The sequence below is a fragment of the Phaseolus vulgaris genome, chromosome 6, assembly GCF_051622355.1.
Source record: "Phaseolus vulgaris cultivar YP4 chromosome 6, ASM5162235v1, whole genome shotgun sequence".
NCBI lineage: Eukaryota > Viridiplantae > Streptophyta > Magnoliopsida > Fabales > Fabaceae > Phaseolus > Phaseolus vulgaris.
The window spans coordinates 13028269-13047446 of NC_143503.1; the positions used below are offsets into that span (position 1 = coordinate 13028269).

Consider the following 19178-nt stretch of genomic DNA (forward strand, 5'->3'; position numbering starts at 1 on the left):
AAAATTATCGTGACTAAACTTCAAACGGTCATAACTTTTGATAGAGAAGTCGGATGGAGACGCGTTAAAAATGAAAGTTGTTCGAAACGTGGTAACGAATCTAGTTGCCAATTCCCGAAGGACAAGGACCCCCACAACTCGCAGTCACGAAAAAGGTGAACTCATCATGGTTTGATTGTATAGGCCAGGAGGAAGAACAGAACACAAAAAAGAAGTGCAACACGAGGACTTCCCAGGAGGTCACCCATCCTAGTACTACTCTCGCCCAAGCACGCTTATCTGCGGAGTTCTGATGGGATCCGGTGCATTAGTGCTGGTATGATCGCACCTGTCAAGTGCAGCGCGATCAATGCCTATATGGGTTTGCAAGTGGGCTTCAGTTTCAAATGGTTAAACACAAAATGGGTCTTGAGATATACAAGATGGACGAACAAGGTAAGACGATTTTTGTAAAATGCATTAAAAATAGGTAGAAATTGAATTTTTGTCTAATTTTTTTTGTGGGATCTTGTTTTAGTGTATATTTGATGGAGGAGTCCTCAGATTGAAGAGAATAGTGATAGATTTGGAGTTGCCTAAACTTATCGTGACTAAACTTCAAACGGTCATAACTTTTGATAGAGAAGTCGGATGGAGACGCGTTAAAAATGAAAGTTGTTCGAAACGTGGTAACGAATCTAGTTGCCAATTCCCGAAGGACAAGGACCCCCACCACTCGCAGTCACGAAAAAGGTGAACTCATCATGGTTTGATTGTATAGGCCAGGAGGAAGAACAGAACACAAAAAAGAAGTGCAACACGAGGACTTCCCAGGAGGTCACCCATCCTAGTACTACTCTCGCCCAAGCACGCTTCACTGCGGAGTTCTGATGGGATCCGGTGCATTAGTGCTGGTATGATCGCACCTGTCAAGTGCAGCGCGATCAATGCCTATATGGGTTTGCAAGTGGGCTTCAGTTTCAAATGGTTAAACACAAAATGGGTCTTGAGATATACAAGATGGACGAACAAGGTAAGACGATTTTTGTAAAATGCATTAAAAATAGGTAGAAATTGAATTTTTGTCTAATTTTTTTTGTGGGATCTTGTTTTAGTGTATATTTGATGGAGGAGTCCTCAGATTGAAGAGAATAGTGATAGATTTGGAGTTGCCAAAAATTATCGTGACTAAACTTCAAACGGTCATAACTTTTGATAGAGAAGTCGGATGGAGACGCGTTAAAAATGAAAGTTGTTCGAAACGTGGTAACGAATCTAGTTGCCAATTCCCGAAGGACAAGGACCCCCACAACTCGCAGTCACGAAAAAGGTGAACTCATCATGGTTTGATTGTATAGGCCAGGAGGAAGAACAGAACACAAAAAAGAAGTGCAACACGAGGACTTCCCAGGAGGTCACCCATCCTAGTACTACTCTCGCCCAAGCACGCTTCACTGCGGAGTTCTGATGGGATCCGGTGCATTAGTGCTGGTATGATCGCACCTGTCAAGTGCAGCGCGATCAATGCCTATATGGGTTTGCAAGTGGGCTTCAGTTTCAAATGGTTAAACACAAAATGGGTCTTGAGATATACAAGATGGACGAACAAGGTTAGACGATTTTTGTAAAATGCATTAAAAATAGGTAGAAATTGAATTTTTGTCTAATTTTTTTTGTGGGATCTTGTTTTAGTGTATATTTGATGGAGGAGTCCTCAGATTGAAGAGAATAGTGATAGATTTGGAGTTGCCAAAAATTATCGTGACTAAACTTCAAACGGTCATAACTTTTGATAGAGAAGTCGGATGGAGACGCGTTAAAAATGAAAGTTGTTCGAAACGTGGTAACGAATCTAGTTGCCAATTCCCGAAGGACAAGGACCCCCACCACTCGCAGTCACGAAAAAGGTGAACTCATCATGGTTTGATTGTATAGGCCAGGAGGAAGAACAGAACACAAAAAAGAAGTGCAACACGAGGACTTCCCAGGAGGTCACCCATCCTAGTACTACTCTCGCCCAAGCACGCTTCACTGCGGAGTTCTGATGGGATCCGGTGCATTAGTGCTGGTATGATCGCACCTGTCAAGTGCAGCGCGATCAATGCCTATATGGGTTTGCAAGTGGGCTTCAGTTTCAAATGGTTAAACACAAAATGGGTCTTGAGATATACAAGATGGACGAACAAGGTTAGACGATTTTTGTAAAATGCATTAAAAATAGGTAGAAATTGAATTTTTGTCTAATTTTTTTTGTGGGATCTTGTTTTAGTGTATATTTGATGGAGGAGTCCTCAGATTGAAGAGAATAGTGATAGATTTGGAGTTGCCAAAAATTATCGTGACTAAACTTCAAACGGTCATAACTTTTGATAGAGAAGTCGGATGGAGACGCGTTAAAAATGAAAGTTGTTCGAAACGTGGTAACGAATCTAGTTGCCAATTCCCGAAGGACAAGGACCCCCACAACTCGCAGTCACGAAAAAGGTGAACTCATCATGGTTTGATTGTATAGGCCAGGAGGAAGAACAGAACACAAAAAAGAAGTGCAACACGAGGACTTCCCAGGAGGTCACCCATCCTAGTACTACTCTCGCCCAAGCACGCTTATCTGCGGAGTTCTGATGGGATCCGGTGCATTAGTGCTGGTATGATCGCACCTGTCAAGTGCAGCGCGATCAATGCCTATATGGGTTTGCAAGTGGGCTTCAGTTTCAAATGGTTAAACACAAAATGGGTCTTGAGATATACAAGATGGACGAACAAGGTAAGACGATTTTTGTAAAATGCATTAAAAATAGGTAGAAATTGAATTTTTGTCTAATTTTTTTTGTGGGATCTTGTTTTAGTGTATATTTGATGGAGGAGTCCTCAGATTGAAGAGAATAGTGATAGATTTGGAGTTGCCAAAAATTATCGTGACTAAACTTCAAACGGTCATAACTTTTGATAGAGAAGTCGGATGGAGACGCGTTAAAAATGAAAGTTGTTCGAAACGTGGTAACGAATCTAGTTGCCAATTCCCGAAGGACAAGGACCCCCACAACTCGCAGTCACGAAAAAGGTGAACTCATCATGGTTTGATTGTATAGGCCAGGAGGAAGAACAGAACACAAAAAAGAAGTGCAACACGAGGACTTCCCAGGAGGTCACCCATCCTAGTACTACTCTCGCCCAAGCACGCTTATCTGCGGAGTTCTGATGGGATCCGGTGCATTAGTGCTGGTATGATCGCACCTGTCAAGTGCAGCGCGATCAATGCCTATATGGGTTTGCAAGTGGGCTTCAGTTTCAAATGGTTAAACACAAAATGGGTCTTGAGATATACAAGATGGACGAACAAGGTAAGACGATTTTTGTAAAATGCATTAAAAATAGGTAGAAATTGAATTTTTGTCTAATTTTTTTTGTGGGATCTTGTTTTAGTGTATATTTGATGGAGGAGTCCTCAGATTGAAGAGAATAGTGATAGATTTGGAGTTGCCAAAAATTATCGTGACTAAACTTCAAACGGTCATAACTTTTGATAGAGAAGTCGGATGGAGACGCGTTAAAAATGAAAGTTGTTCGAAACGTGGTAACGAATCTAGTTGCCAATTCCCGAAGGACAAGGACCCCCACAACTCGCAGTCACGAAAAAGGTGAACTCATCATGGTTTGATTGTATAGGCCAGGAGGAAGAACAGAACACAAAAAAGAAGTGCAACACGAGGACTTCCCAGGAGGTCACCCATCCTAGTACTACTCTCGCCCAAGCACGCTTATCTGCGGAGTTCTGATGGGATCCGGTGCATTAGTGCTGGTATGATCGCACCTGTCAAGTGCAGCGCGATCAATGCCTATATGGGTTTGCAAGTGGGTTTCAGTTTCAAATGGTTAAACACAAAATGGGTCTTGAGATATACAAGATGGACGAACAAGGTAAGACGATTTTTGTAAAATGCATTAAAAATAGGTAGAAATTGAATTTTTGTCTAATTTTTTTTGTGGGATCTTGTTTTAGTGTATATTTGATGGAGGAGTCCTCAGATTGAAGAGAATAGTGATAGATTTGGAGTTGCCAAAAATTATCGTGACTAAACTTCAAACGGTCGTAACTTTTGATAGAGAAGTCGGATGGAGACGCGTTAAAAATGAAAGTTGTTCGAAACGTGGTAACGAATCTAGTTGCCAATTCCCGAAGGACAAGGACCCCCACAACTCGCAGTCACGAAAAAGGTGAACTCATCATGGTTTGATTGTATAGGCCAGGAGGAAGAACAGAACACAAAAAAGAAGTGCAACACGAGGACTTCCCAGGAGGTCACCCATCCTAGTACTACTCTCGCCCAAGCACGCTTATCTGCGGAGTTCTGATGGGATCCGGTGCATTAGTGCTGGTATGATCGCACCTGTCAAGTGCAGCGCGATCAATGCCTATATGGGTTTGCAAGTGGGCTTCAGTTTCAAATGGTTAAACACAAAATGGGTCTTGAGATATACAAGATGGACGAACAAGGTAAGACGATTTTTGTAAAATGCATTAAAAATAGGTAGAAATTGAATTTTTGTCTAATTTTTTTTGTGGGATCTTGTTTTAGTGTATATTTGATGGAGGAGTCCTCAGATTGAAGAGAATAGTGATAGATTTGGAGTTGCCAAAAATTATCGTGACTAAACTTCAAACGGTCATAACTTTTGATAGAGAAGTCGGATGGAGACGCGTTAAAAATGAAAGTTGTTCGAAACGTGGTAACGAATCTAGTTGCCAATTCCCGAAGGACAAGGACCCCCACAACTCGCAGTCACGAAAAAGGTGAACTCATCATGGTTTGATTGTATAGGCCAGGAGGAAGAACAGAACACAAAAAAGAAGTGCAACACGAGGACTTCCCAGGAGGTCACCCATCCTAGTACTACTCTCGCCCAAGCACGCTTATCTGCGGAGTTCTGATGGGATCCGGTGCATTAGTGCTGGTATGATCGCACCTGTCAAGTGCAGCGCGATCAATGCCTATATGGGTTTGCAAGTGGGTTTCAGTTTCAAATGGTTAAACACAAAATGGGTCTTGAGATATACAAGATGGACGAACAAGGTAAGACGATTTTTGTAAAATGCATTAAAAATAGGTAGAAATTGAATTTTTGTCTAATTTTTTTTGTGGGATCTTGTTTTAGTGTATATTTGATGGAGGAGTCCTCAGATTGAAGAGAATAGTGATAGATTTGGAGTTGCCAAAAATTATCGTGACTAAACTTCAAACGGTCGTAACTTTTGATAGAGAAGTCGGATGGAGACGCGTTAAAAATGAAAGTTGTTCGAAACGTGGTAACGAATCTAGTTGCCAATTCCCGAAGGACAAGGACCCCCACAACTCGCAGTCACGAAAAAGGTGAACTCATCATGGTTTGATTGTATAGGCCAGGAGGAAGAACAGAACACAAAAAAGAAGTGCAACACGAGGACTTCCCAGGAGGTCACCCATCCTAGTACTACTCTCGCCCAAGCACGCTTATCTGCGGAGTTCTGATGGGATCCGGTGCATTAGTGCTGGTATGATCGCACCTGTCAAGTGCAGCGCGATCAATGCCTATATGGGTTTGCAAGTGGGTTTCAGTTTCAAATGGTTAAACACAAAATGGGTCTTGAGATATACAAGATGGACGAACAAGGTAAGACGATTTTTGTAAAATGCATTAAAAATAGGTAGAAATTGAATTTTTGTCTAATTTTTTTTGTGGGATCTTGTTTTAGTGTATATTTGATGGAGGAGTCCTCAGATTGAAGAGAATAGTGATAGATTTGGAGTTGCCAAAAATTATCGTGACTAAACTTCAAACGGTCATAACTTTTGATAGAGAAGTCGGATGGAGACGCGTTAAAAATGAAAGTTGTTCGAAACGTGGTAACGAATCTAGTTGCCAATTCCCGAAGGACAAGGACCCCCACAACTCGCAGTCACGAAAAAGGTGAACTCATCATGGTTTGATTGTATAGGCCAGGAGGAAGAACAGAACACAAAAAAGAAGTGCAACACGAGGACTTCCCAGGAGGTCACCCATCCTAGTACTACTCTCGCCCAAGCACGCTTCACTGCGGAGTTCTGATGGGATCCGGTGCATTAGTGCTGGTATGATCGCACCTGTCAAGTGCAGCGCGATCAATGCCTATATGGGTTTGCAAGTGGGCTTCAGTTTCAAATGGTTAAACACAAAATGGGTCTTGAGATATACAAGATGGACGAACAAGGTAAGACGATTTTTGTAAAATGCATTAAAAATAGGTAGAAATTGAATTTTTGTCTAATTTTTTTTGTGGGATCTTGTTTTAGTGTATATTTGATGGAGGAGTCCTCAGATTGAAGAGAATAGTGATAGATTTGGAGTTGCCAAAACTTATCGTGACTAAACTTCAAACGGTCATAACTTTTGATAGAGAAGTCGGATGGAGACGCGTTAAAAATGAAAGTTGTTCGAAACGTGGTAACGAATCTAGTTGCCAATTCCCGAAGGACAAGGACCCCCACAACTCGCAGTCAAGAAAAAGGTGAACTCATCATGGTTTGATTGTATAGGCCAGGAGGAAGAACAGAACACAAAAAAGAAGTGCAACATGAGGACTTCCCAGGAGGTCACCCATCCTAGTACTACTCTCGCCCAAGCACGCTTGACTGCGGAGTTCTGATGGGATCCGGTGCATTAGTGCTGGTATGATCGCACCTGTCAAGTGCAGCGCGATCAATGCCTATATGGGTTTGCAAGTGGGCTTCAGATTCAAATGGTTAAACACAAAATGGGTCTTGAGATATACAAGATGGACGAACAAGGTAAGACGATTTTTGTAAAATGCATTAAAAATAGGTAGAAATTGAATTTTTGTCTAATTTTTTTTGTGGGATCTTGTTTTAGTGTATATTTGATGGAGGAGTCCTCAGATTGAAGAGAATAGTGATAGATTTGGAGTTGCCAAAACTTATCGTGACTAAACTTCAAACGGTCATAACTTTTGATAGAGAAGTCGGATGGAGACGCGTTAAAAATGAAAGTTGTTCGAAACGTGGTAACGAATCTAGTTGCCAATTCCCGAAGGACAAGGACCCCCACAACTCGCAGTCACGAGAAAGGTGAACTCATCATGGTTTGTTTGTATAGGCCAGGAGGAAGAACAGAACACAAAAAAGAAGTGCAACACGAGGACTTCCCTGGAGGTCACCCATCCTAGTACTACTCTCGCCCAAGCACGCTTGACTGTGGAGTTCTTATGGGATCCGGTGCATTAGTGCTGGTATGATCGCACCTGTCAAGTGCAGCGCGATCAATGCCTATATGGGTTTGCAAGTGGGCTTCAGTTTCAAATGGTTAAACACAAAATGGGTCTTGAGATATACAAGATGGACGAACAAGGTAAGACGATTTTTGTAAAATGCATTAAAAATAGGTAGAAATTGAATTTTTGTCTAATTTTTTTTGTGGGATCTTGTTTTAGTGTATATTTGATGGAGTAGTCCTCAGATTGAAGAGAATAGTGATAGATTTGGAGTTGCCAAAAATTATCGTGACTAAACTTCAAACGGTCGTAACTTTTGATAGAGAAGTCGGATGGAGACGCGTTAAAAATGAAAGTTGTTCGAAACATGGTAACGAATCTAGTTGCCAATTCCCGAAGGACAAGGACCCCCACAACTCGCAGTCACGAAAAAGGTGAACTCATCATGGTTTGATTGTATAGGCCAGGAGGAAGAACAGAACACAAAAAAGAAGTGCAACACGAGGACTTCCCAGGAGGTCACCCATCCTAGTACTACTCTCGCCCAAGCACGCTTAGCTACGGAGTTATGATGGGATCCGGTGCATTAGTGCTGGTATGATCGCACCTGTCAAGTGTAGCGCGATCAATGCCTATATGGGTTTGCAAGTGGGCTTCAGTTTCAAATGGTTAAACACAAAATGGGTCTTGAGATATACAAGATGGACGAACAAGGTAAGACGATTTTTGTAAAATGCATTAAAAATAGGTAGAAATTGAATTTTTGTCTAATTTTTTTTGTGGGATCTTGTTTTAGTGTATATTTGATGGAGGAGTCCTCAGATTGAAGAGAATAGTGATAGATTTGGAGTTGCCAAAAATTATCGTGACTAAACTTCAAACGGTCGTAACTTTTGATAGAGAAGTCGGATGGAGACGTGTTAAAAATGAAAGTTGTTCGAAACGTGGTAACGAATCTAGTTGCCAATTCCCGAAGGACAAGGACCCCCACAACTCGCAGTCACGAAAAAGGTGAACTCATCATGGTTTGATTGTATAGGCCAGGAGGAAGAACAGAACACAAAAAAGAAGTGCAACACGAGGACTTCCCAGGAGGTCACCCATCCTAGTACTACTCTCGCCCAAGCACGCTTCACTGCGGAGTTCTGATGGGATCCGGTGCATTAGTGCTGGTATGATCGCACCTGTCAAGTGCAGCGCGATCAATGCCTATATGGGTTTGCAAGTGGGCTTCAGTTTCAAATGGTTAAACACAAAATGGGTCTTGAGATACGAACAAGGTAAGACGATTTTTGTAAAATGCATTAAAAATAGGTAGAAATTGAATTTTTGTCTAATTTTTTTTGTGGGATCTTGTTTTAGTGTATATTTGATGGAGGAGTCCTCAGATTGAAGAGAATAGTGATAGATTTGGAGTTGCCAAAAATTATCGTGACTAAACTTCAAACGGTCATAACTTTTGATAGAGAAGTCGGATGGAGACGCGTTAAAAATGAAAGTTGTTCGAAACGTGGTAACGAATCTAGTTGCCAATTCCCGAAGGACAAGGACCCCCACAACTCGCTGTCACGAAAAAGGTGAACTCATCATGGTTTGATTGTATAGGCCAGGAGGAAGAACAGAACACAAAAAAGAAGTGCAACACGAGGACTTCCCAGGAGGTCACCCATCCTAGTACTACTCTCGCCCAAGCACGCTTGACTGCGGAGTTCTTATGGGATCCGGTGCATTAGTGCTGGTATGATCGCACCTGTCAAGTGCAGCGCGATCAATGCCTATATGGGTTTGCAAGTGGGCTTCAGTTTCAAATGGTTAAACACAAAATGGGTCTTGAGATATACAAGATGGACGAACAAGGTAAGACGATTTTTGTAAAATGCATTAAAAATAGGTAGAAATTGAATTTTTGTCTAATTTTTTTTTGTGGGATCTTGTTTTAGTGTATATTTGATGGAGGAGTCCTCAGATTGAAGAGAATAGTGATAGATTTGGAGTTGCCAAAAATTATCGTGACTAAACTTCAAACGGTCATAACTTTTGATAGAGAAGTCGGATGGAGACGCGTTAAAAATGAAAGTTGTTCGAAACGTGGTAACGAATCTAGTTGCCAATTCCCGAAGGACAAGGACCCCCACAACTCGCAGTCACGAGAAAGGTGAACTCATCATGGTTTGTTTGTATAGGCCAGGAGGAAGAACAGAACACAAAAAAGAAGTGCAACACGAGGACTTCCCCGGAGGTCACCCATCCTAGTACTACTCTCGCCCAAGCACGCTTGACTGCGGAGTTCTTATGGGATCCGGTGCATTAGTGCTGGTATGATCGCACCTGTCAAGTGCAGCGCGATCAATGCCTATATGGGTTTGCAAGTGGGCTTCAGTTTCAAATGGTTAAACACAAAATGGGTCTTGAGATATACAAGATGGACGAACAAGGTAAGACGATTTTTGTAAAATGCATTAAAAATAGGTAGAAATTGAATTTTTGTCTAATTTTTTTTGTGGGATCTTGTTTTAGTGTATATTTGATGGAGGAGTCCTCAGATTGAAGAGAATAGTGATAGATTTGGAGTTGCCAAAAATTATCGTGACTAAACTTCAAACGGTCATAACTTTTGATAGAGAAGTCGGATGGAGACGCGTTAAAAATGAAAGTTGTTCGAAACGTGGTAACGAATCTAGTTGCCAATTCCCGAAGGACAAGGACCCCCACAACTCGCAGTCACGAAAAAGGTGAACTCATCATGGTTTGATTGTATAGGCCAGGAGGAAGAACAGAACACAAAAAAGAAGTGCAACACGAGGACTTCCCAGGAGGTCACCCATCCTAGTACTACTCTCGCCCAAGCACGCTTAGCTACGGAGTTATGATGGGATCCGGTGCATTAGTGCTGGTATGATCGCACCTGTCAAGTGCAGCGCGATCAATGCCTATATGGGTTTGCAAGTGGGCTTCAGTTTCAAATGGTTAAACACAAAATGGGTCTTGAGATATACAAGATGGACGAACAAGGTAAGACGATTTTTGTAAAATGCATTAAAAATAGGTAGAAATTGAATTTTTGTCTAATTTTTTTTGTGGGATCTTGTTTTAGTGTATATTTGATGGAGGAGTCCTCAGATTGAAGAGAATAGTGATAGATTTGGAGTTGCCAAAAATTATCGTGACTAAACTTCAAACGGTCGTAACTTTTGATAGAGAAGTCGGATGGAGACGTGTTAAAAATGAAAGTTGTTCGAAACGTGGTAACGAATCTAGTTGCCAATTCCCGAAGGACAAGGACCCCCACAACTCGCAGTCACGAAAAAGGTGAACTCATCATGGTTTGATTGTATAGGCCAGGAGGAAGAACAGAACACAAAAAAGAAGTGCAACACGAGGACTTCCCAGGAGGTCACCCATCCTAGTACTACTCTCGCCCAGGCACGCTTGACTGCGGAGTTCTGATGGGATCCGGTGCATTAGTGCTGTATGATCGCACCTGTCAAGTGCAGCGCGATCAATGCCTATATGGGTTTGCAAGTGGGCTTCAGTTTCAAATGGTTAAACACAAAATGGGTCTTGAGATATACAAGATGGACGAACAAGGTAAGACGATTTTTGTAAAATGCATTAAAAATAGGTAGAAATTGAATTTTTGTCTAATTTTTTTTGTGGGATCTTGTTTTAGTGTATATTTGATGGAGGAGTCCTCAGATTGAAGAGAATAGTGATAGATTTGGAGTTGCCAAAAATTATCGTGACTAAACTTCAAACGGTCATAACTTTTGATAGAGAAGTCGGATGGAGACGCGTTAAAAATGAAAGTTGTTCGAAACGTGGTAACGAATCTAGTTGCCAATTCCCGAAGGACAAGGACCCCCACAACTCGCAGTCACGAGAAAGGTGAACTCATCATGGTTTGTTTGTATAGGCCAGGAAGAAGAACAGAACACAAAAAAGAAGTGCAACACGAGGACTTCCCCGGAGGTCACCCATCCTAGTACTACTCTCGCCCAAGCAGTGGGATCCGGTGCATTAGTGCTGGTATGATCGCACCTGTCAAGTGCAGCGCGATCAATGCCTATATGGGTTTGCAAGTGGGCTTCAGTTTCAAATGGTTAAACACAAAATGGGTCTTGAGATATACAAGATGGACGAACAAGGTAAGACGATTTTTGTAAAATGCATTAAAAATAGGTAGAAATTGAATTTTTGTCTAATTTTTTTTGTGGGATCTTGTTTTAGTGTATATTTGATGGAGGAGTCCTCAGATTGAAGAGAATAGTGATAGATTTGGAGTTGTCAAAAATTATCGTGACTAAACTTCAAACGGTCATAACTTTTGATAGAGAAGTCGGATGGAGACGCGTTAAAAATGAAAGTTGTTCGAAACGTGGTAACGAATCTAGTTGCCAATTCCCGAAGGACAAGGACCCCCACAACTCGCTGTCACGAAAAAGGTGAACTCATCATGGTTTGATTGTATAGGCCAGGAGGAAGAACAGAACACAAAAAAGAAGTGCAACACGAGGACTTCCCAGGAGGTCACCCATCCTAGTACTACTCTCGCCCAAGCACGCTTGACTGCGGAGTTCTTATGGGATCCGGTGCATTAGTGCTGGTATGATCGCACCTGTCAAGTGCAGCGCGATCAATGCCTATATGGGTTTGCAAGTGGGCTTCAGTTTCAAATGGTTAAACACAAAATGGGTCTTGAGATATACAAGATGGACGAACAAGGTAAGACGATTTTTGTAAAATGCATTAAAAATAGGTAGAAATTGAATTTTTGTCTAATTTTTTTTGTGGGATCTTGTTTTAGTGTATATTTGATGGAGGAGTCCTCAGATTGAAGAGAATAGTGATAGATTTGGAGTTGCCAAAAATTATCGTGACTAAACTTCAAACGGTCATAACTTTTGATAGAGAAGTCGGATGGAGACGCGTTAAAAATGAAAGTTGTTCGAAACGTGGTAACGAATCTAGTTGCCAATTCCCGAAGGACAAGGACCCCCACAACTCGCAGTCACGAAAAAGGTGAACTCATCATGGTTTGATTGTATAGGCCAGGAGGAAGAACAGAACACAAAAAAGAAGTGCAACACGAGGACTTCCCAGGAGGTCACCCATCCTAGTACTACTCTCGCCCAAGCACGCTTGCCTGCGGAGTTCTGATGGGATCTGGTGCATTAGTGCTGGTATGATCGCACCTGTCAAGTGCAGCGCGATCAATGCCTATATGGGTTTGCAAGTGGGCTTCAGTTTCAAATGGTTAAACACAAAATGGGTCTTGAGATATACAAGATGGACGAACAAGGTAAGACGATTTTTGTAAAATGCATTAAAAATAGGTAGAAATTGAATTTTTGTCTAATTTTTTTTGTGGGATCTTGTTTTAGTGTATATTTGATGGAGGAGTCCTCAGATTGAAGAGAATAGTGATAGATTTGGAGTTGCCAAAAATTATCGTGACTAAACTTCAAACGGTCATAACTTTTGATAGAGAAGTCGGATGGAGACGCGTTAAAAATGAAAGTTGTTCGAAACGTGGTAACGAATCTAGTTGCCAATTCCCGAAGGACAAGGACCCCCACAACTCGCAGTCACGAGAAAGGTGAACTCATCATGGTTTGTTTGTATAGGCCAGGAAGAAGAACAGAACACAAAAAAGAAGTGCAACACGAGGACTTCCCCGGAGGTCACCCATCCTAGTACTACTCTCGCCCAAGCAGTGGGATCCGGTGCATTAGTGCTGGTATGATCGCACCTGTCAAGTGCAGCGCGATCAATGCCTATATGGGTTTGCAAGTGGGCTTCAGTTTCAAATGGTTAAACACAAAATGGGTCTTGAGATATACAAGATGGACGAACAAGGTAAGACGATTTTTGTAAAATGCATTAAAAATAGGTAGAAATTGAATTTTTGTCTAATTTTTTTTGTGGGATCTTGTTTTAGTGTATATTTGATGGAGGAGTCCTCAGATTGAAGAGAATAGTGATAGATTTGGAGTTGCCAAAAATTATCGTGACTAAACTTCAAACGGTCATAACTTTTGATAGAGAAGTCGGATGGAGACGCGTTAAAAATGAAAGTTGTTCGAAACGTGGTAACGAATCTAGTTGCCAATTCCCGAAGGACAAGGACCCCCACAACTCGCAGTCACGAAAAAGGTGAACTCATCATGGTTTGATTGTATAGGCCAGGAGGAAGAACAGAACACAAAAAAGAAGTGCAACACGAGGACTTCCCAGGAGGTCACCCATCCTAGTACTACTCTCGCCCAAGCACGCTTCACTGCGGAGTTCTGATGGGATCCGGTGCATTAGTGCTGGTATGATCGCACCTGTCAAGTGCAGCGCGATCAATGCCTATATGGGTTTGCAAGTGGGCTTCAGTTTCAAATGGTTAAACACAAAATGGGTCTTGAGATACGAACAAGGTAAGACGATTTTTGTAAAATGCATTAAAAATAGGTAGAAATTGAATTTTTGTCTAATTTTTTTTGTGGGATCTTGTTTTAGTGTATATTTGATGGAGGAGTCCTCAGATTGAAGAGAATAGTGATAGATTTGGAGTTGCCAAAAATTATCGTGACTAAACTTCAAACGGTCATAACTTTTGATAGAGAAGTCGGATGGAGACGCGTTAAAAATGAAAGTTGTTCGAAACGTGGTAACGAATCTAGTTGCCAATTCCCGAAGGACAAGGACCCCCACAACTCGCAGTCACGAAAAAGGTGAACTCATCATGGTTTGATTGTATAGGCCAGGAGGAAGAACAGAACACAAAAAAGAAGTGCAACACGAGGACTTCCCAGGAGGTCACCCATCCTAGTACTACTCTCGCCCAAGCACGCTTCACTGCGGAGTTCTGATGGGATCCGGTGCATTAGTGCTGGTATGATCGCACCTGTCAAGTGCAGCGCGATCAATGCCTATATGGGTTTGCAAGTGGGCTTCAGTTTCAAATGGTTAAACACAAAATGGGTCTTGAGATATACAAGATGGACGAACAAGGTAAGACGATTTTTGTAAAATGCATTAAAAATAGGTAGAAATTGAATTTTTGTCTAATTTTTTTTGTGGGATCTTGTTTTAGTGTATATTTGATGGAGGAGTCCTCAGATTGAAGAGAATAGTGATAGATTTGGAGTTGCCAAAAATTATCGTGACTAAACTTCAAACGGTCATAACTTTTGATAGAGAAGTCGGATGGAGACGCGTTAAAAATGAAAGTTGTTCGAAACGTGGTAACGAATCTAGTTGCCAATTCCCGAAGGACAAGGACCCCCACAACTCGCAGTCACGAAAAAGGTGAACTCATCATGGTTTGATTGTATAGGCCAGGAGGAAGAACAGAACACAAAAAAGAAGTGCAACACGAGGACTTCCCAGGAGGTCACCCATCCTAGTACTACTCTCGCCCAGGCACGCTTGACTGCGGAGTTCTGATGGGATCCGGTGCATTAGTGTTGGTATGATCGCACCTGTCAAGTGCAGCGCGATCAATGCCTATATGGGTTTGCAAGTGGGCTTCAGTTTCAAATGGTTAAACACAAAATGGGTCTTGAGATATACAAGATGGACGAACAAGGTAAGACGATTTTTGTAAAATGCATTAAAAATAGGTAGAAATTGAATTTTTGTCTAATTTTTTTTGTGGGATCTTGTTTTAGTGTATATTTGATGGAGGAGTCCTCAGATTGAAGAGAATAGTGATAGATTTGGAGTTGCCAAAAATTATCGTGACTAAACTTCAAACGGTCATAACTTTTGATAGAGAAGTCGGATGGAGACGCGTTAAAAATGAAAGTTGTTCGAAACGTGGTAACGAATCTAGTTGCCAATTCCCGAAGGACAAGGACCCCCACAACTCGCAGTCACGAAAAAGGTGAACTCATCATGGTTTGATTGTATAGGCCAGGAGGAAGAACAGAACACAAAAAAGAAGTGCAACACGAGGACTTCCCAGGAGGTCACCCATCCTGGTACTACTCTCGCCCAGGCACGCTTCACTGCGGAGTTCTGATGGGATCCGGTGCATTAGTGCTGGTATGATCGCACCTGTCAAGTGCAGCGCGATCAATGCCTATATGGGTTTGCAAGTGGGCTTCAGTTTCAAATGGTTAAACACAAAATGGGTCTTGAGATATACAAGATGGACGAACAAGGTAAGACGATTTTTGTAAAATGCATTAAAAATAGGTAGAAATTGAATTTTTGTCTAATTTTTTTTGTGGGATCTTGTTTTAGTGTATATTTGATGGAGGAGTCCTCAGATTGAAGAGAATAGTGATAGATTTGGAGTTGCCAAAAATTATCGTGACTAAACTTCAAACGGTCATAACTTTTGATAGAGAAGTCGGATGGAGACGCGTTAAAAATGAAAGTTGTTCGAAACGTGGTAACGAATCTAGTTGCCAATTCCCGAAGGACAAGGACCCCCACAACTCGCAGTCACGAAAAAGGTGAACTCATCATGGTTTGATTGTATAGGCCAGGAGGAAGAACAGAACACAAAAAAGAAGTGCAACACGAGGACTTCCCAGGAGGTCACCCATCCTAGTACTACTCTCGCCCAAGCACGCTTGCCTGCGGAGTTCTGATGGGATCCGGTGCATTAGTGCTGGTATGATCGCACCTGTCAAGTGCAGCGCGATCAATGCCTATATGGGTTTGCAAGTGGGCTTCAGTTTCAAATGGTTAAACACAAAATGGGTCTTGAGATACGAACAAGGTAAGACGATTTTTGTAAAATGCATTAAAAATAGGTAGAAATTGAATTTTTGTCTAATTTTTTTTGTGGGATCTTGTTTTAGTGTATATTTGATGGAGGAGTCCTCAGATTGAAGAGAATAGTGATAGATTTGGAGTTGCCAAAAATTATCGTGACTAAACTTCAAACGGTCATAACTTTTGATAGAGAAGTCGGATGGAGACGCGTTAAAAATGAAAGTTGTTCGAAACGTGGTAACGAATCTAGTTGCCAATTCCCGAAGGACAAGGACCCCCACAACTCGCAGTCACGAAAAAGGTGAACTCATCATGGTTTGATTGTATAGGCCAGGAGGAAGAACAGAACACAAAAAAGAAGTGCAACACGAGGACTTCCCAGGAGGTCACCCATCCTAGTACTACTCTCGCCCAGGCACGCTTGACTGCGGAGTTCTGATGGGATCCGGTGCATTAGTGTTGGTATGATCGCACCTGTCAAGTGCAGCGCGATCAATGCCTATATGGGTTTGCAAGTGGGCTTCAGTTTCAAATGGTTAAACACAAAATGGGTCTTGAGATATACAAGATGGACGAACAAGGTAAGACGATTTTTGTAAAATGCATTAAAAATAGGTAGAAATTGAATTTTTGTCTAATTTTTTTTGTGGGATCTTGTTTTAGTGTATATTTGATGGAGGAGTCCTCAGATTGAAGAGAATAGTGATAGATTTGGAGTTGCCAAAAATTATCGTGACTAAACTTCAAACGGTCATAACTTTTGATAGAGAAGTCGGATGGAGACGCGTTAAAAATGAAAGTTGTTCGAAACGTGGTAACGAATCTAGTTGCCAATTCCCGAAGGACAAGGACCCCCACAACTCGCAGTCACGAAAAAGGTGAACTCATCATGGTTTGATTGTATAGGCCAGGAGGAAGAACAGAACACAAAAAAGAAGTGCAACACGAGGACTTCCCAGGAGGTCACCCATCCTGGTACTACTCTCGCCCAGGCACGCTTCACTGCGGAGTTCTGATGGGATCCGGTGCATTAGTGCTGGTATGATCGCACCTGTCAAGTGCAGCGCGATCAATGCCTATATGGGTTTGCAAGTGGGCTTCAGTTTCAAATGGTTAAACACAAAATGGGTCTTGAGATATACAAGATGGACGAACAAGGTAAGACGATTTTTGTAAAATGCATTAAAAATAGGTAGAAATTGAATTTTTGTCTAATTTTTTTTGTGGGATCTTGTTTTAGTGTATATTTGATGGAGGAGTCCTCAGATTGAAGAGAATAGTGATAGATTTGGAGTTGCCAAAAATTATCGTGACTAAACTTCAAACGGTCATAACTTTTGATAGAGAAGTCGGATGGAGACGCGTTAAAAATGAAAGTTGTTCGAAACGTGGTAACGAATCTAGTTGCCAATTCCCGAAGGACAAGGACCCCCACAACTCGCAGTCACGAAAAAGGTGAACTCATCATGGTTTGATTGTATAGGCCAGGAGGAAGAACAGAACACAAAAAAGAAGTGCAACACGAGGACTTCCCAGGAGGTCACCCATCCTAGTACTACTCTCGCCCAAGCACGCTTGCCTGCGGAGTTCTGATGGGATCCGGTGCATTAGTGCTGGTATGATCGCACCTGTCAAGTGCAGCGCGATCAATGCCTATATGGGTTTGCAAGTGGGCTTCAGTTTCAAATGGTTAAACACAAAATGGGTCTTGAGATATACAAGATGGACGAACAAGGTAAGACGATTTTTGTAAAATGCATTAAAAATAGGTAGAAATTGAATTTTTGTCTAATTTTTTTTGTGGGATCTTGTTTTAGTGTATATTTGATGGAGGAGTCCTCAGATTGAAGAGAATAGTGATAGATTTGGAGTTGCCAAAAATTATCGTGACTAAACTTCAAACGGTCATAACTTTTGATAGAGAAGTCGGATGGAGACGCGTTAAAAATGAAAGTTGTGCGAAACGTGGTAACGAATCTAGTTGCCAATTCCCGAAGGACAAGGACCCCCACAACTCGCAGTCACGAAAAAGGTGAACTCATCATGGTTTGATTGTATAGGCCAGGAGGAAGAACAGAACACAAAAAAGAAGTGCAACACGAGGACTTCCCAGGAGGTCACCCATCCTAGTACTACTCTCGCCCAGGCACGCTTGACTGCGGAGTTCTGATGGGATCCGGTGCATTAGTGTTGGTATGATCGCACCTGTCAAGTGCAGCGCGATCAATGCCTATATGGGTTTGCAAGTGGGCTTCAGTTTCAAATGGTTAAACACAAAATGGGTCTTGAGATATACAAGATGGACGAACAAGGTAAGACGATTTTTGTAAAATGCATTAAAAATAGGTAGAAATTGAATTTTTGTCTAATTTTTTTTGTGGGATCTTGTTTTAGTGTATATTTGATGGAGGAGTCCTCAGATTGAAGAGAATAGTGATAGATTTGGAGTTGCCAAAAATTATCGTGACTAAACTTCAAACGGTCATAACTTTTGATAGAGAAGTCGGATGGAGACGCGTTAAAAATGAAAGTTGTTCGAAACGTGGTAACGAATCTAGTTGCCAATTCCCGAAGGACAAGGACCCCCACAACTCGCAGTCACGAAAAAGGTGAACTCATCATGGTTTGATTGTATAGGCCAGGAGGAAGAACAGAACACAAAAAAGAAGTGCAACACGAGGACTTCCCAGGAGGTCACCCATCCTAGTACTACTCTCGCCCAGGCACGCTTGACTGCGGAGTTCTGATGGGATCCGGTGCATTAGTGCTGTATGATCGCACCTGTCAAGTGCAGCGCGATCAATGCCTATATGGGTTTGCAAGTGGGCTTCAGTTTCAAATGGTTAAACACAAAATGGGTCTTGAGATATACAAGATGGACGAACAAGGTAAGACGATTTTTGTAAAATGCATTAAAAATAGGTAGAAATTGAATTTTTGTCTAATTTTTTTTGTGGGATCTTGTTTTAGTGTATATTTGATGGAGGAGTCCTCAGATTGAAGAGAATAGTGATAGATTTGGAGTTGCCAAAAATTATCGTGACTAAACTTCAAACGGTCATAACTTTTGATAGAGAAGTCGGATGGAGACGCGTTAAAAATGAAAGTTGTTCGAAACGTGGTAACGAATCTAGTTGCCAATTCCCGAAGGACAAGGACCCCCACAACTCGCAGTCACGAAAAAGGTGAACTCATCATGGTTTGATTGTATAGGCCAGGAGGAAGAACAGAACACAAAAAA

The 19178-nt window shown here is 41.7% G+C and overlaps 31 non-coding genes across 31 annotated transcripts; all 31 read right to left on the reverse strand.

The window, feature by feature from the left end:
- Positions 1-211: 211 nt before the first annotated feature.
- LOC150026805 (5S ribosomal RNA) lies at positions 212-330 on the reverse strand. The gene has a single exon (XR_016522792.1). It is a non-coding gene; the product is annotated as a 5S ribosomal RNA (ribosomal RNA).
- A 458-nt stretch (positions 331-788) lies between these two features.
- On the reverse strand, positions 789-907 carry LOC150026806 (5S ribosomal RNA). The gene has a single exon (XR_016522600.1). It is a non-coding gene; the product is annotated as a 5S ribosomal RNA (ribosomal RNA).
- A 458-nt stretch (positions 908-1365) lies between these two features.
- LOC150026807 (5S ribosomal RNA) lies at positions 1366-1484 on the reverse strand. Its single transcript, XR_016522601.1, has one exon. It is a non-coding gene; the product is annotated as a 5S ribosomal RNA (ribosomal RNA).
- Positions 1485-1942: 458 nt separating this feature from the next.
- Positions 1943-2061, reverse strand: LOC150026808 (5S ribosomal RNA). Its single transcript, XR_016522602.1, has one exon. It is a non-coding gene; the product is annotated as a 5S ribosomal RNA (ribosomal RNA).
- Positions 2062-2519: 458 nt separating this feature from the next.
- LOC150026809 (5S ribosomal RNA) lies at positions 2520-2638 on the reverse strand. Its single transcript, XR_016522793.1, has one exon. It is a non-coding gene; the product is annotated as a 5S ribosomal RNA (ribosomal RNA).
- A 458-nt stretch (positions 2639-3096) lies between these two features.
- On the reverse strand, positions 3097-3215 carry LOC150026810 (5S ribosomal RNA). Its single transcript, XR_016522794.1, has one exon. It is a non-coding gene; the product is annotated as a 5S ribosomal RNA (ribosomal RNA).
- Positions 3216-3673: 458 nt separating this feature from the next.
- LOC150026811 (5S ribosomal RNA) lies at positions 3674-3792 on the reverse strand. Its single transcript, XR_016522795.1, has one exon. It is a non-coding gene; the product is annotated as a 5S ribosomal RNA (ribosomal RNA).
- Positions 3793-4250: 458 nt separating this feature from the next.
- Positions 4251-4369, reverse strand: LOC150026812 (5S ribosomal RNA). Its single transcript, XR_016522796.1, has one exon. It is a non-coding gene; the product is annotated as a 5S ribosomal RNA (ribosomal RNA).
- Positions 4370-4827: 458 nt separating this feature from the next.
- LOC150026813 (5S ribosomal RNA) lies at positions 4828-4946 on the reverse strand. The gene has a single exon (XR_016522797.1). It is a non-coding gene; the product is annotated as a 5S ribosomal RNA (ribosomal RNA).
- Positions 4947-5404: 458 nt separating this feature from the next.
- On the reverse strand, positions 5405-5523 carry LOC150026814 (5S ribosomal RNA). Its single transcript, XR_016522798.1, has one exon. It is a non-coding gene; the product is annotated as a 5S ribosomal RNA (ribosomal RNA).
- Positions 5524-5981: 458 nt separating this feature from the next.
- On the reverse strand, positions 5982-6100 carry LOC150026815 (5S ribosomal RNA). The gene has a single exon (XR_016522603.1). It is a non-coding gene; the product is annotated as a 5S ribosomal RNA (ribosomal RNA).
- A 458-nt stretch (positions 6101-6558) lies between these two features.
- LOC150026816 (5S ribosomal RNA) lies at positions 6559-6677 on the reverse strand. Its single transcript, XR_016522132.1, has one exon. It is a non-coding gene; the product is annotated as a 5S ribosomal RNA (ribosomal RNA).
- Positions 6678-7135: 458 nt separating this feature from the next.
- LOC150026817 (5S ribosomal RNA) lies at positions 7136-7254 on the reverse strand. Its single transcript, XR_016522227.1, has one exon. It is a non-coding gene; the product is annotated as a 5S ribosomal RNA (ribosomal RNA).
- Positions 7255-7712: 458 nt separating this feature from the next.
- LOC150026818 (5S ribosomal RNA) lies at positions 7713-7831 on the reverse strand. Its single transcript, XR_016522167.1, has one exon. It is a non-coding gene; the product is annotated as a 5S ribosomal RNA (ribosomal RNA).
- Positions 7832-8289: 458 nt separating this feature from the next.
- On the reverse strand, positions 8290-8408 carry LOC150026819 (5S ribosomal RNA). Its single transcript, XR_016522604.1, has one exon. It is a non-coding gene; the product is annotated as a 5S ribosomal RNA (ribosomal RNA).
- Positions 8409-8855: 447 nt separating this feature from the next.
- On the reverse strand, positions 8856-8974 carry LOC150026820 (5S ribosomal RNA). The gene has a single exon (XR_016521987.1). It is a non-coding gene; the product is annotated as a 5S ribosomal RNA (ribosomal RNA).
- A 459-nt stretch (positions 8975-9433) lies between these two features.
- Positions 9434-9552, reverse strand: LOC150026821 (5S ribosomal RNA). Its single transcript, XR_016522122.1, has one exon. It is a non-coding gene; the product is annotated as a 5S ribosomal RNA (ribosomal RNA).
- A 458-nt stretch (positions 9553-10010) lies between these two features.
- On the reverse strand, positions 10011-10129 carry LOC150026822 (5S ribosomal RNA). The gene has a single exon (XR_016522168.1). It is a non-coding gene; the product is annotated as a 5S ribosomal RNA (ribosomal RNA).
- A 458-nt stretch (positions 10130-10587) lies between these two features.
- LOC150026823 (5S ribosomal RNA) lies at positions 10588-10705 on the reverse strand. Its single transcript, XR_016522248.1, has one exon. It is a non-coding gene; the product is annotated as a 5S ribosomal RNA (ribosomal RNA).
- A 1015-nt stretch (positions 10706-11720) lies between these two features.
- Positions 11721-11839, reverse strand: LOC150026824 (5S ribosomal RNA). Its single transcript, XR_016521988.1, has one exon. It is a non-coding gene; the product is annotated as a 5S ribosomal RNA (ribosomal RNA).
- A 458-nt stretch (positions 11840-12297) lies between these two features.
- On the reverse strand, positions 12298-12416 carry LOC150026825 (5S ribosomal RNA). Its single transcript, XR_016522198.1, has one exon. It is a non-coding gene; the product is annotated as a 5S ribosomal RNA (ribosomal RNA).
- Positions 12417-13431: 1015 nt separating this feature from the next.
- LOC150026826 (5S ribosomal RNA) lies at positions 13432-13550 on the reverse strand. The gene has a single exon (XR_016522605.1). It is a non-coding gene; the product is annotated as a 5S ribosomal RNA (ribosomal RNA).
- A 447-nt stretch (positions 13551-13997) lies between these two features.
- On the reverse strand, positions 13998-14116 carry LOC150026827 (5S ribosomal RNA). The gene has a single exon (XR_016522606.1). It is a non-coding gene; the product is annotated as a 5S ribosomal RNA (ribosomal RNA).
- Positions 14117-14574: 458 nt separating this feature from the next.
- On the reverse strand, positions 14575-14693 carry LOC150026828 (5S ribosomal RNA). Its single transcript, XR_016522108.1, has one exon. It is a non-coding gene; the product is annotated as a 5S ribosomal RNA (ribosomal RNA).
- A 458-nt stretch (positions 14694-15151) lies between these two features.
- Positions 15152-15270, reverse strand: LOC150026829 (5S ribosomal RNA). The gene has a single exon (XR_016522816.1). It is a non-coding gene; the product is annotated as a 5S ribosomal RNA (ribosomal RNA).
- Positions 15271-15728: 458 nt separating this feature from the next.
- LOC150026830 (5S ribosomal RNA) lies at positions 15729-15847 on the reverse strand. The gene has a single exon (XR_016522041.1). It is a non-coding gene; the product is annotated as a 5S ribosomal RNA (ribosomal RNA).
- Positions 15848-16294: 447 nt separating this feature from the next.
- Positions 16295-16413, reverse strand: LOC150026831 (5S ribosomal RNA). Its single transcript, XR_016522109.1, has one exon. It is a non-coding gene; the product is annotated as a 5S ribosomal RNA (ribosomal RNA).
- A 458-nt stretch (positions 16414-16871) lies between these two features.
- On the reverse strand, positions 16872-16990 carry LOC150026832 (5S ribosomal RNA). Its single transcript, XR_016522817.1, has one exon. It is a non-coding gene; the product is annotated as a 5S ribosomal RNA (ribosomal RNA).
- Positions 16991-17448: 458 nt separating this feature from the next.
- On the reverse strand, positions 17449-17567 carry LOC150026833 (5S ribosomal RNA). The gene has a single exon (XR_016522042.1). It is a non-coding gene; the product is annotated as a 5S ribosomal RNA (ribosomal RNA).
- Positions 17568-18025: 458 nt separating this feature from the next.
- Positions 18026-18144, reverse strand: LOC150026834 (5S ribosomal RNA). Its single transcript, XR_016522110.1, has one exon. It is a non-coding gene; the product is annotated as a 5S ribosomal RNA (ribosomal RNA).
- Positions 18145-18602: 458 nt separating this feature from the next.
- Positions 18603-18720, reverse strand: LOC150026835 (5S ribosomal RNA). The gene has a single exon (XR_016522249.1). It is a non-coding gene; the product is annotated as a 5S ribosomal RNA (ribosomal RNA).
- Between the last annotated feature and the right edge of the window lie 458 nt (positions 18721-19178).